This window comes from Protopterus annectens, chromosome 9.part0, assembly GCF_019279795.1.
Source record: "Protopterus annectens isolate FY-2018-M chromosome 9.part0, PAN1.0, whole genome shotgun sequence".
In the NCBI taxonomy this organism is placed as follows: domain Eukaryota; kingdom Metazoa; phylum Chordata; order Ceratodontiformes; family Protopteridae; genus Protopterus; species Protopterus annectens.
In genome coordinates, this window is record NC_056743.1 from 1,330,668,909 (window position 1) to 1,330,681,428 (window position 12,520).

The following is a 12,520-nucleotide window of genomic DNA, read 5'->3' on the forward strand; positions in this document are numbered from 1 at the left end:
GACATGATGATCTGGTTAGCTGATAGACAATGCTCTGTTGCGGATGAGTTGGGGAAGAAGAGAGACCTGTACCTAGTGAGCAGGGCATCACTGCACAAGAAAGGGAAAAAGGACACCCAGTGCTGCTCATGGGTCTAATGGAACCCATGGTGGGCAGCCCAGATTGCCCCACCAGAATCTGCCAGCAGCAGGGGAAGCCACTAGTCCAGGTACATGTCCAGGACCTAGGGTTAAATGTTTTGAGTGCAACCAGTAGGGCCATGTAGCATATAGATGTTTACAGAGGCAAGGTGGGGAACAAAAGGGGGGAGACCCAGTAAGTGGGAAAGACAAAATGCCAACAGTAAATTGTCTTGAGACAACATGGGTACCAAACTACCACAAGAGGGTATATCTTATCTTAGTGAATGACAAAGAGAACATTGCTAAGAGATCACAGCCTCTGACATAACCAGTGTGAAGCCTGCAATGATTATAGAGGAGCACTACTTGCCTGGGCAGTCTACTCCAGTCAGAGCTTTAGGAATGACCACCATTCCAAATATCTTTGGCTAGGGTACACTTTGACTGGGGGGGGGTGGAAAAGGATATCCCTGCAGATGTCCTGATAAAAAATGCTTTTGATAATGAAGTACCGTGTGTTCATGCAGTTACATGCAGTTAGGCTTGGAGACAAGCATGTGGGTCTGGTAGCCTGGGGAAGACTCAGACAGACAACACACTTGCAACCAGGACTGGTGAGGTGGTTACTTTAGGGAGGGAGTTACCCTGTAGCAGTGAGACTGAAGGTGAACCACAACTGCTTATGGGTGCTGATGTTCCCTTGGACAGAGTGATTGCAAGGGCAGAGGTGAGTAGTAGTACCCAGGCTGACAGTGAGGGACCACTGTCAGAGGATGCCAAACTTCTTGTGGAAGGGGAGCTGGGAAGGATTACAAAGAGACAGTTGAGACAGGCTCAGCTCTCAGATCCTACATTATAAGGCCTTAGGCAGGTAGCTAGTGAGGCACCTGATTCTCAAGGGAAGGGGGAATCTGTATACTGGGACAAAGGGTTTCTGTATAGACAGTGGGCCCCTGAGGGAGGGCTAGAGGGTGAGAGAATATCGCAGTTGGTAGTGCCTAGAGCCTACCATCTGGCACTTCTAGTCATAGCCCATGATATTCCCTTTGCAGGTCATAAGGGAATAAAACATACAGAGACGTATTATGCAGAACTTGTATTGGCCTGAGATTTACAGAGTTGTAACAGGGTACTGCAGGACCTGTGAGCAGTGCCAAAAGGTAGGTGAGGCAGGAGACAAGGTGAAAGCTCCTTTGATGTCTTTGCCCATGATTGAGTAGCCATTTTAGAGGATAGCTATGGATATTGTGGGGCCTGAGTACCCAAAGTTCCACAGGGACAGGGGCGGCTCATGCTATCAGACTGCAGGACTGCAGCCCTCCTACCTAGAAACAAAAGGAAAAAAAATGTGAAACATAAAATTTAAAAAAATATATATTTTTATGAATACCGGAACTCCTGTGCATGCACAGACACAGACCGCCCCGCAGATGCCCAGGAATCTGTGCGATAGACAACTGCACAGAACAGAGGAGCTCCAGGCTGCTTGATCTGCAGACAGGACAAACCAGGAAAGGTTAAGCTCTCACAGGGATTCAAGCATAGAGGTAAGTTGAGTTTTAAGCTCTTGCAGGGAAGTGTTGAAGTCGAGCATGAGTTTGCTGCTTCGAGTTATTCTGGACCCATTTACAGGTAGTGGAGTTGGACTGGTGTGTGTGTGGAGTTGGACTGGTGTGTGTGTATGTGTGTGTGTGTGTGTGTGTGTGTGTGTGTGTGTGTGTGTGTAATGCCCGTTAACACATAGTGGTGGGTAGAGATACTCAGGCTTGAACCCTGTACCTTGGACGCAGGTGGCAAGGACCTGAATTCCCTACCTACCACTATTTGTAAAAAATTGCAGATTTTTGCCTCATATTTGTTCTGTTTCTCATAAAATCTGGGATTTCTGTATCTTCATTTTTCCTTGCAAAGGTTTGCAGTGCAGTGGAGTACTGGTAGCATTGTTGCCTGACAGCTACAGGTTCTCTGGTTTGATTCTTGGGTGGGGTGCCTTCTGTGTGGAGTCTGCTTGTCCTCCCATCCCTTACAAAGATGTGCCTGGAGTGTTTCTCCCTGCTCTGCTGAAAACTGGCTTTGTTTTGTTCCAAGTCAGACTAGTTTCCTGGTTAACAAATGTTTAAAAATAACAGGCATTTGAATTTCAGACTTCATATTCTTCAGAAAGTACATGGTAAAACAAAACCTTTTATTCTAGCAATTGTCTAAGTTTAAAAATAAAAAACCAAAAACTGTAGCCAAGGAACAAAGCCTCCAGATGGAAAACAGACATGGATATTTGAAATTCGCCCATATTTTTGGGACTGTATTCCCCCATTATTGGGCAGTCACGGTGGTGCAGCGGTTAGCGTTGCTGCCTCACAGCAAGAGGTTCTCCGGTTCCATTCTTGGCTGGAGCCTTCTGTGCAGAGTCTGCATGTCCTCCCTGTGGTCACGTGGGTTTTCTCTGGGTGCTCTGGTTTCCTCCCAAAGACATGCTATAGGTGGATTGGACACTCTAAATTGGCCCTAGGTGTGTGTGTGTGTGTGTGTGTGTGTGTGTGTGTGTGTGTGTGTGTGTGTGTGTGTGTGTGTGTGTGTGTGTGTGTCCCTTCTGTGGGAGGTTGGGCGCCGGGCTGGCAACTCGACACCATAAAACTCCACTGCCAATCATGAGTGGACAGGTGATCCACTGTGGCGACCCCTAACCAGGAAAAGCCGAAAGAAGAAATTCCCCCATTATTGGCCTTGTCCAGGTATTTTGTGCTAAGGTTGAGAGCTATGGTGAGAACTGAATTCACTGAATGTTTGAGGGCTGTATTCCCCCCATTACTGGCTTTGTCCATGTTTTTTGCTAAGAGGTTGAGAGCTATGTTGAGAACTGAATTTACTGAATATGTTTGGCAGCTGTATTCCCACATTATTGGCTTTTTTTCAGGTGTTTGTTGCTAAGAAGTTGACAGCTATGGTGAGAACTGAATTCACTAAATGGTAGCCATTTAAATTTGTCTTCCTCTGTTTCAGCTGATTTGGCATAGTGGTATGTTTCTCTGACTGTTTTGCACAGGGTCCCCTGGGTTCAAGACGTGGCAGTGAAATGTATGGTGGTAACACAGCATTTTATTCTAGCAACTTTCCAACATTTTACAAGCAATGTTTAAAATGTGTCCCTGGTTTTTGCCCCCCCCCCCCAATAAATTTTGGCTTTTTCCAGATTTCTTGTGCTGCAAAGTTCAGAGATTCAGCTGAGTGTCAAGTAGAGTTTACAAGGAGCTGAGAGCTGCAGGGGAACAAACGTTTAGTGCTGCTTATGGTAAGTCTACTTGCATTGTTAATAGTACAACAGGTAGAGTACCTGCTTTTGATGCAGAAGGCTGTGGGTTCTACTCCCACAGTAGGTAGATGCATTGCTGATACTGTACTGTGTTATAAAGGGGGTGGATGCTGCAGTCCTTTTTGGCAAAGATATCTAGTAACTATGAACCTATCAGTTTGCCATCCATTCCCTATTGCAGTATTACTAGCTTATCATTTTTTAATGCATGCAACATAGGCAGTTTATTCTTCAAGGGCAACAGGCACTTTATTTGTAGATGAAACAATGACATATAAAGTGGTTTGCTAGCAGAAACCTCTTTATTAGTTACAGATTTCTTTAATGTGGATTTTACTACTTCAGAGATTGTGCATATTTACTGATACTGGTGGACTATAGAAGGTTGAGCAGACTTTTTATGATGGAAATGTTCTGAATTGGGCAGTTTTGTCATTGGTGCATGCATTTTGTTTCATTGTTTACTGGAAAAATGTTCAAAACAATACATTTAAAATGCCCTCTGACAACTGTACTGTATTGTACAAGGAATATAATGTAATACAGACAGGAAGGTGTATCAAAGAGCATGTGTATATTTCATGTTCAAGGGGCCTATGATTTTGAAAACAGCCCAAAGTTAATCTTTATCTGCCACTGGCAAAATGTATTTTCTTTGAATGTGGGTTTCAATGCTGTTTCAATGCATGTGAATTTCAAGGGCAGAGAAGTTTTAATGCTAAGTCTATTTTCATTGTGAGACTGCATTGCTTTGTTTAACAGATATCTATTAGGGTTTGAGCTGTAAAATGCAAAATAAAACTTTCAAATGAAATCTAAATCATCGCAGAATTAAAGCAGTATGCACATTATGCAATGATTTTTGCCTTAACGCAATGGATGTCAGTTAATATCTATGTTTAAACATATTTCGTTGACTTATGCTGATGTGTTGCTATTTAAGGCATACATTTTCAAAAACGTTCTGACTTTAAGAATTTAAAATGGTTCATTAGATTGGATCAATTAATCAATTTACAGCTGCAGTTATATGATATATAAGGGAATGATGCACTGTTGTGTTTAAACTTGTCTGAAGAAGCGTGCACTTGGCAGCACGCGAAAGCGCTTACTCTTTTTGGATTTTATATGAATTAAAGCATCTTCATTATTCGTGGTGTTTGGTCTTCTTCGTTTTTACTACTAGATATCTATTAGGGTTTGAGCTGTAAAATGCAAAATAAAACTTTCAAATGAAATCTAAATCATCGCAGAATTAAAGCAGTATGCACATTAGTGCTTATGGTAAATGGGGCAAAATAACCAAGGAAAGGGACATTAGAATGGCTGCAGGGGGGAGGCTCCATTCGACCATGATTTTGTGAGGGGGGAAGGGTAGCAAACTCAGACAGCCCCGGTTGAACTATACCTCTCTGTTGTCCATATTTTTGCAGAATGAATAGATATTTGCTTCTTATTTTTGGTTTGTTCCTCATAAAATTTGTGGTTTTCTAGCAAATCATTTAGGAATGAAGTTACTAAATGATAGACATTGAGTTTCCGACGTCATAACCGTCAGAAAAATGCATGCTAATGCAAGACCTGTTATTCTATCAACTGTCTTAATTTTATACAAGAGCAATTTTTAGTAGTGTTTGTATGTTCCCCCAATATATTTGGCCTTGTCCAGATTTCCTGCATTAAGAGGTACGTGCAAATCGCTTTGTAGAATTAGAAATATCCAAACCTCTCAATTGTCCCCAATTTTGGCTCAAAATGTTTCTCTCCCCTAATAATCCCTCCTCAAAATGGCAATTTTGGAAGAAAACATGGAGGGTTTACAATTATATATAACTGTAATGATCAGAGTTATAGAATACTTTTATTTCAGAAATGCATGTAGATGCTCTTATTTTATTAGCTGCTCAGGTTAACAGTGTTAATATTAAAAAGGTGTCCCTTTTTGACAGGTTCCCAGCTGTATTGTGTGGCAACTTTATACTTTTGCATCACATTTTTGGTCTGTTATTCATAAAATTGTGGTTTTCTGGCAAATTAGTGGCAAGTCATTAAAGAATGAAGTTAGAAAATAATGGCAGACATTTGAGTTTCAGATTTCATACCCTTCAGAAAATTTGTACTAATGCAAGACCTACTACTGTTCTATTATCTAAGTTAATAAGAGCAATATTTAAAAATTGTCCTTATTTTTGCACCTGTGTCCCACTTCTAGTTCTATGTATGGCTTTGTCCAGATTTATTGCTCTGAAATTGAGAGGTATGAGTGTCAGAGCCATCACTGTCAGCCAAAGACATTTCAAAGTGTGACATACTTGTTGCAACCCACTCCCCCTTGTAGTGGCTCCAGATGTGTCCAAGGAAGTCAAGGAGCAGTTATGCAGTGTAAGTGTGCAGAGTATTCCCCCATCCAAGGTAGACCACAAGTACGACCATGGCTTTTCATCTGTCCTTGATTTTGAAGAATGTTCTGGTTTTCTGGCATATTTTTATACTGTTGATTTATACTTCTTATTATTCAGGAAATACATGCTGTCACAGTGCCCTATTGCTCTGTTTAAGTAGCAATGATTTAATGACCATCAGGTAAGCTTGTCGGAGATTGTAAGATGCAAGTAAGCTTTAATAAGCATACTGTTAAAGAATTACCAGCATTGAAAGCTTTTCGTTGTTGCCATGCAGAGAATATTTACATAACTAGATAATGTATAAGCCTTGGGTATTGAAATGCATATGACAGTATTTGTAATAAAAGGACAGGATTACAGTATTTTCAGAAGCTCATTACATTTGTTGGAGACTTGCAGTCATATTTTGTTAGAGACTTGCAGTCATCTTTGCAGGCTCTACCCGTAAACTAAACAGAATGCCAATCTATCATGTGTGGTCCATAACGTGTGCAGGAATCCTTTAAGCAATTTATCTTGAGCTTGTTTCTTGTTTGCTGTTCATTTTTTACTTTGATCATGTCTTCCCCATGAAACAAGTAGATAGTTTTGTCAGGCAGCAGGTCACTTTTGGATAAGAAACATTTTTACAAGTGGGGGAATCAGAGATTGCATGTTACTTGGTAATTTTATAAAGCTGAATATAAATTATAATTAGAACTGCAGTGCAAGGAGTAGTGGTTTGAGTTGAGTGCTGATTGTTTTTTTTATACTTGATTTTGACTGGCATTCCAGTAATGTATTTAAAAAGTAATTTATTGTTTCATGCCTCACAACCTATTTCCATCTGGATATTAAGTAAGTTGTCATGTAGCCAATGCATTGAGATATTTTTTCTTCTACACTTCATTTTGTCTTGATTGGACTTTCGTAATGACTGTTTGGCACCCAGGGCAGCGTATTTAATTAAAGTTCCAGTTGTTGTGGTTTGAGCATAGCTCCACCCCTTTCTAGTTGGCCACACCCCTTCCCATTGGCCCCAACCGTTCAGCTGTCTTCTGCAGCCCTCCTTTAATTTGAAGTCACCAGCCGCCACTGCACAGGGAAAAAGTATATTCTAATGGTAGTAGATTATATCAGATACCCTGAAGCAGTGGCTCTGTCCTCCATCGAGGCAGAAAAGGTGGCAAATGCTTTGTTAGAGATTTTCAGCAGGACAGGATCCCCAAAAGAAATACCGACTGACAGAGGTGTCAATTTCATGTCAGACCTGCTGGCTTGTCTGTGGAAGTACTGTGGGGTGAAGCACCTAAAGACCAACCACCTACCATTCCCAGACTAATGGTCTTGGTGAGAGGTTAAACTCTGCACTCAAGTCTATGCTACGGGCATTTGCAGGCCAGTTTAAGAGGGAGTGGGGCAAATATTTGCCCCATCTGTTGTTTGCTTACAGAGAGGTTCCCCAGGAATCCACAGGTTTTTCGCCCTTTTAGTTGTATGAGCATAGGGTGAGGGGGGCCTCTAGACTTAATTTGTGATGGGTGGGAGGGTGAGTGTGAATCTCACCAGGAGTCTGTTGTGGCATATGTCCTAAACCTCAGGACAAGGCTCAGGATAGAAAAAGCTATATCAAGATTCTTATGGTATCCCAAATCTACTAGAATTAAATATGGAAAACTTGTACTCGCCAAAGATAAGGGGGGATTGGGGTTGTCTGATTTTAAGCTTTACTATAGACTAATACAAATAATAAACTATGTCTCATATATAAATACTTGGTCACCTCAGTGGACCAAAATCTGGTATGAACAGTTGAAATCCCTTGGCTATAATATCAAATCCCTACCATTCTTGAATTTAAACCAGACTACCATATACACGAAGAATTTACACCCACTAATTAAAAACATGATTCTTACAACACAGAAACTATTTAAATCATTGCAATTAGCTGATGCCTTTGCCCTTATACAACTGTTACACCTAAATCCTAATCTACTAATAAATAATAAACCCGTAAATCTAACAAACTACCCCTTGATAAAAGACTACACAATATGGGATATATACCAATGGAAAGACTCTAACATGGGGCAAATGAGACTTGAACTCAAACTTCCTAAGAAATATAGTATTATCCTTAACCAACTTCACCTTATAAATATATATTCACTTTATAAATGCTAAATTTTCACAAATACACAAATACACACAGACTTACAGAACATAAATTTAGTTAAATTAATACTTGAAAATCTTGTGATTAAAGGGAAAACAATTTCTAGGACTTATAAAATTGTAATGAGCACAAAACATCAGAATTCTTTATTATTTTCAAGCTATTGGCAAACAAAAAAATCAATCACTGACTGAAGAAAATAAGAAACTAGCCACTGAAAATACAATCAAATTCATTCCTTTCAAGAAGCTGTTATATACACAAAGTATGGTAAATAACAATCTATATTATACCTTATCTAAATTAAATAAATTCAATCCTAACTTTTTGCCTATATGTTCCCATTGTCCGGATCAAACAGCTGATATTTTGCATGTCATGTGGAACTGTACTAAGATACACAACTTATGGTGTTCCTTGAGAGTAAGATTAGAGAAGATGGGATATGACAAATCAACCCTTACATAGGAGACAGCTATATTGCACATTAACATCAATCAACTTCCAAAAATATTAAAACATGTCTTTATTACGATGTGCGCCCTTATTAAATTCTTTATTACAAAGAATTGGAAGTTCATGCCACCAGTTACATGGGAAAATTTTAGCAAGTTTGCTATCAAATATATCTCATCTCACAAATTAGTTTATTCAAAAACAAAAAAGAAACGCTATTACCAAAAATATTGGGGTTACTTACCAGATATAATTCTTGACAAATAAAATTCGCCCACAAATTGACATGGAAAGCTAACCTTTTAATAAGAAATTAATGTAGTATAACCAGTTTTCTTGCATCTTCCCCTTCTCTTAGTATATGTGTATCTAGATATTTTCCCTAACCAAACAATAAATGGTTGAATTTCTATCTTTACTTTCTATATAGACTATCCCCATTCCACTATCCCTTATGAGACCAAATGAACATAAGAACTCTCATACTCTAGTTGACGATGTAGTGACTTCTAGTGTATATATTGTATATATATATATATATATATATATATATATATGTATATATATATATATATATATATATATATATATATATATATATATGTGTGTGTGTAATTTTCTCGGAACGAGATTGTTGTCTATTTTCTTTAGATATGTATTTGTATTGTTTATTTGTGTTTTTGAGTTATTGTATTGTTGTTATTATTTGGAAAAAAAGAAAATTGAAATAAAGAGATTTTGGGGAAAAAAAAAGGACAAGGCTCAGGGAACTCATGGGCTTGGCCCAGGAGAACCTGGCAGAAGCCCAACAGCAGAAAAAGGTCTGGTATGACTGGAATGCTTGAGCTAGAGAGTATGCTATAGGGCAGCAGATAATGGTTCTTGTTCCTGTCAGACACAATACACTGCAGGCAGCTTGGGAGGGTCCTTACAAGATAGTGAGGAAGGTAGGAAGGTCAGTGATGTTAACTACATGGTAGAACTGCTAGGCAGGAGGTAGGGGCACAAATTGTACCATGTTAGCATGATGAAGCCTTACCATGATAGAGAGGCCCTTGTGCTGAGTATTTGCAGTGGATTGCATGAGTCTGAGGGAGATCTGGTGACAGATCTCCTCAGTGAGGCTCAGACTGACACCTCAGTGGAAGAGTTAGCAATGTCCCAGCAGCTATCTCCTACCCAGGTTCTAGAAATCCAAGCAGTGTTACAGGAGTTTGAGGACATGTTCACTGGGAAACCAGGGTGCACCCACCTGGTGCAGCACCAGGTGGATACAGGACTCCAAAGGCCTATTAGGCAGGCCCCTTATAGGGTGCCTGAGAGAGTCAAACAGAGTCTGAGGGAGGAGATACAGGAAATGTTGGAACTAGGGGTAATTCAAGAGTCCAACAGTCCCTGGCCCTCCCCAGTGGTGCTGGTGCCAAAGAAGGATGGCAGCACCAGGTTCTATGCGGACTACAGGAAATTAATTAGTCACACAGAGTCAGATGCTTTTTCCATGCCTAGGACAGATGATCCCCTAGAGCAGCTGGGTGGGGCTAAGTATCTTACCACCATTGATCTTACCAAAGGTTACTGACAGGTGCTCTCGACTCCCACTGCTAGAGAGAGGTCAGCCTTTGTGACTCCTTTTTGCTTATATGAGTTCACAAAGATGCTTTTTAGGATGAAAAATTCCCCAGTGACTTTTCAGAGGCTGGTAGATCATATCCTAGCAGGAGCAGGATACTTTGCCCTTGCTTATCTAGATGATATTGCCATCTACAGCCATTCCTGGCAAGAGCACCTTCAGCATGTCAGGGAGGTGCTGGGCAGACTACTAAGGGCAGGGTTGACCATTAAGCCCATCAAATGTCAGGTGGGTATGGCAGAAGTTTCCTACCTGGGACATAGAGTGGAGAGTGGTAAAATCAGGCCAGAACCTGCCAAAGTGGAAGCCATTCAGGCATGGCCTGCATCTGTTACCAAAAAGCAGGTAAGGGCATTTTAGGGACAGCAGGACACTACAGAACATTTGTCCCCAGTTATAGTACCATAACTGCTCCCCTCACAGACCTGAAAAGGAAAAACAGGCCAGATAATGTAGTGTGGACCACAGCATATGAGCAGGCATTCCAGAAGGTTAAAGAAGCTTTGGGAGGATACACTGTGTTAGCCAGTTCAGATTACAGCAAAGAATTTGCTGTGAAGGTAGAAGCTTTGAACTTTGGGGTGGGGGCTGTACTTAGCCAGATTTCTTCAAAGGGAGAAGAGCACCTAGTGGTTTATCTCAGCTGTAGGCTCCAACCCAGGGAGGAATGCTATGCAGCTGTAGAAAAGGAATGTCTAGCCATAGTGTGGGCACTACAGAAACTTCAGCCTTATCTGTAGAGAAGGAAATTCACTGTAGTTACAGATCACAATACCCTAGCATGGTTACATTGCACCAGCCTGAAAAATACCAAGTTGTTAAGATGGAGAATAGGGTTCCAAGCATATGATATCACAGTGCAGCACCGCAGTGGGGTTAGAAATGCCAATGCAGATGGGCTCTTAAGACAGGGAATGGGGTAAGGTATACAGGTCTATATTATAAGATCGAAACTTTAGGTAGTCGAATACCTAAAGCTCGATCTGTAAATATCAAAACCTAAAAACTGTGAATGGCCACTTCCACACAGGGAAAGAATTTGCTTGGCTGTGTAAAAAAAAAACTTTTAAACCCAACTCAAGTGGGGGGGCTTCACTCCACCCCCGACTTGGGGGGATGTGCCCCCCACACACACCCTAACTAAATATACCAACTCCGAGATCACTCTACATTGGACAAAAAGGCAAATTCCACATAACGGCCAAGTGAATTCTTTCCCTGATGAAAGATTTGCGTAAGTGGCCGTTTGCGGTTTTTAGCTTTCGATATTTACATATCAAGCTTTAGGTATTCAACTATCTAAAGTTTTGATCTTATAATATAGACCCAGGTATACCCAGATAGACTCAACCCTCTCAAGCAATGTTTCTCAAGGGTCACTTGAAAAACTAGCTTGAGTTCTCAGGGGGGGGAAGAAATGTGATAAACTAAAAGGCTGCCAGTCCAGCTAGATAGAATTTTGTAAATAATTCTATGTCCATGTAAATATTAATATGATCAACAGGCTTGTTTTACAAATGTAAGAAAACTATGTTATGTGCTCAGCTTCAAGATTGCAACCACAGTGCACCCTGTTGGAAGAAAGCAGAAATGTGTATAAACTCTGCACCTATGTAATGTCTGTTTTCATGGTAGAAATTGGGACATACAGAGTTAACTTGCAAATTCTGAGATAATAAGTAAAGAATTTTATGACTGTGTGTTATCTCAAGCTAAGAGACAGGATGTCTAGGCTAGGATTTTCTTTCTATTGTCTTAAGACAGAGATAATTACTAGGTTTCACATGTAAAGTGTTTTTGTATTGCTCTGTGACTTCCTAGCAGCTGTACATCTGAGAGATAAGTATTTTTGACAGAGACGTGTTAAATTTTGTCTAGCCTGGGAACTAGATGCAAGTGTCAAATAGTGATGTCATCTAACTAACCCAACATTAATGTGTATTATTAATTTAAGAACTATCTCAGAGAGAAAGAGAGGGCATTTTGTATTTTGTTCTGAATCTGACAACAACTCACCAGCACTTGCCTTGCTCTGTAAGTAAGACTTAGATCTTAGTATTTCTCTTAGAGATAGGAATATAGCAAGAGTAGTGTAGATGTATGCTAAATTTATGTAAAACTGTCCTACTATGTTATTTTAAAGTATTTCCTGTGATTTCTGAACTCTCTATTGTCACTGTGTTGAGTTAATAAGTATTGTCTTGTGCTTTTATTATTTATTATTAAATATATTTAAACCTTTGAACTGTGGCTGATTTTGTGTAGAGATAATTTAAGCTCTTAGATTTCTTGCATGTATTTGGTGATACTGTATAGGCCACTCCTAAATAGCCTTAAAAAAGTTCTGGTCACACTTACCATGTAGATAATAGTAACATTGCACAGTAGAATTGAACACCCTTTGGTAAGGGCCTTTATAGTAGCTGATAAGTCGTGGT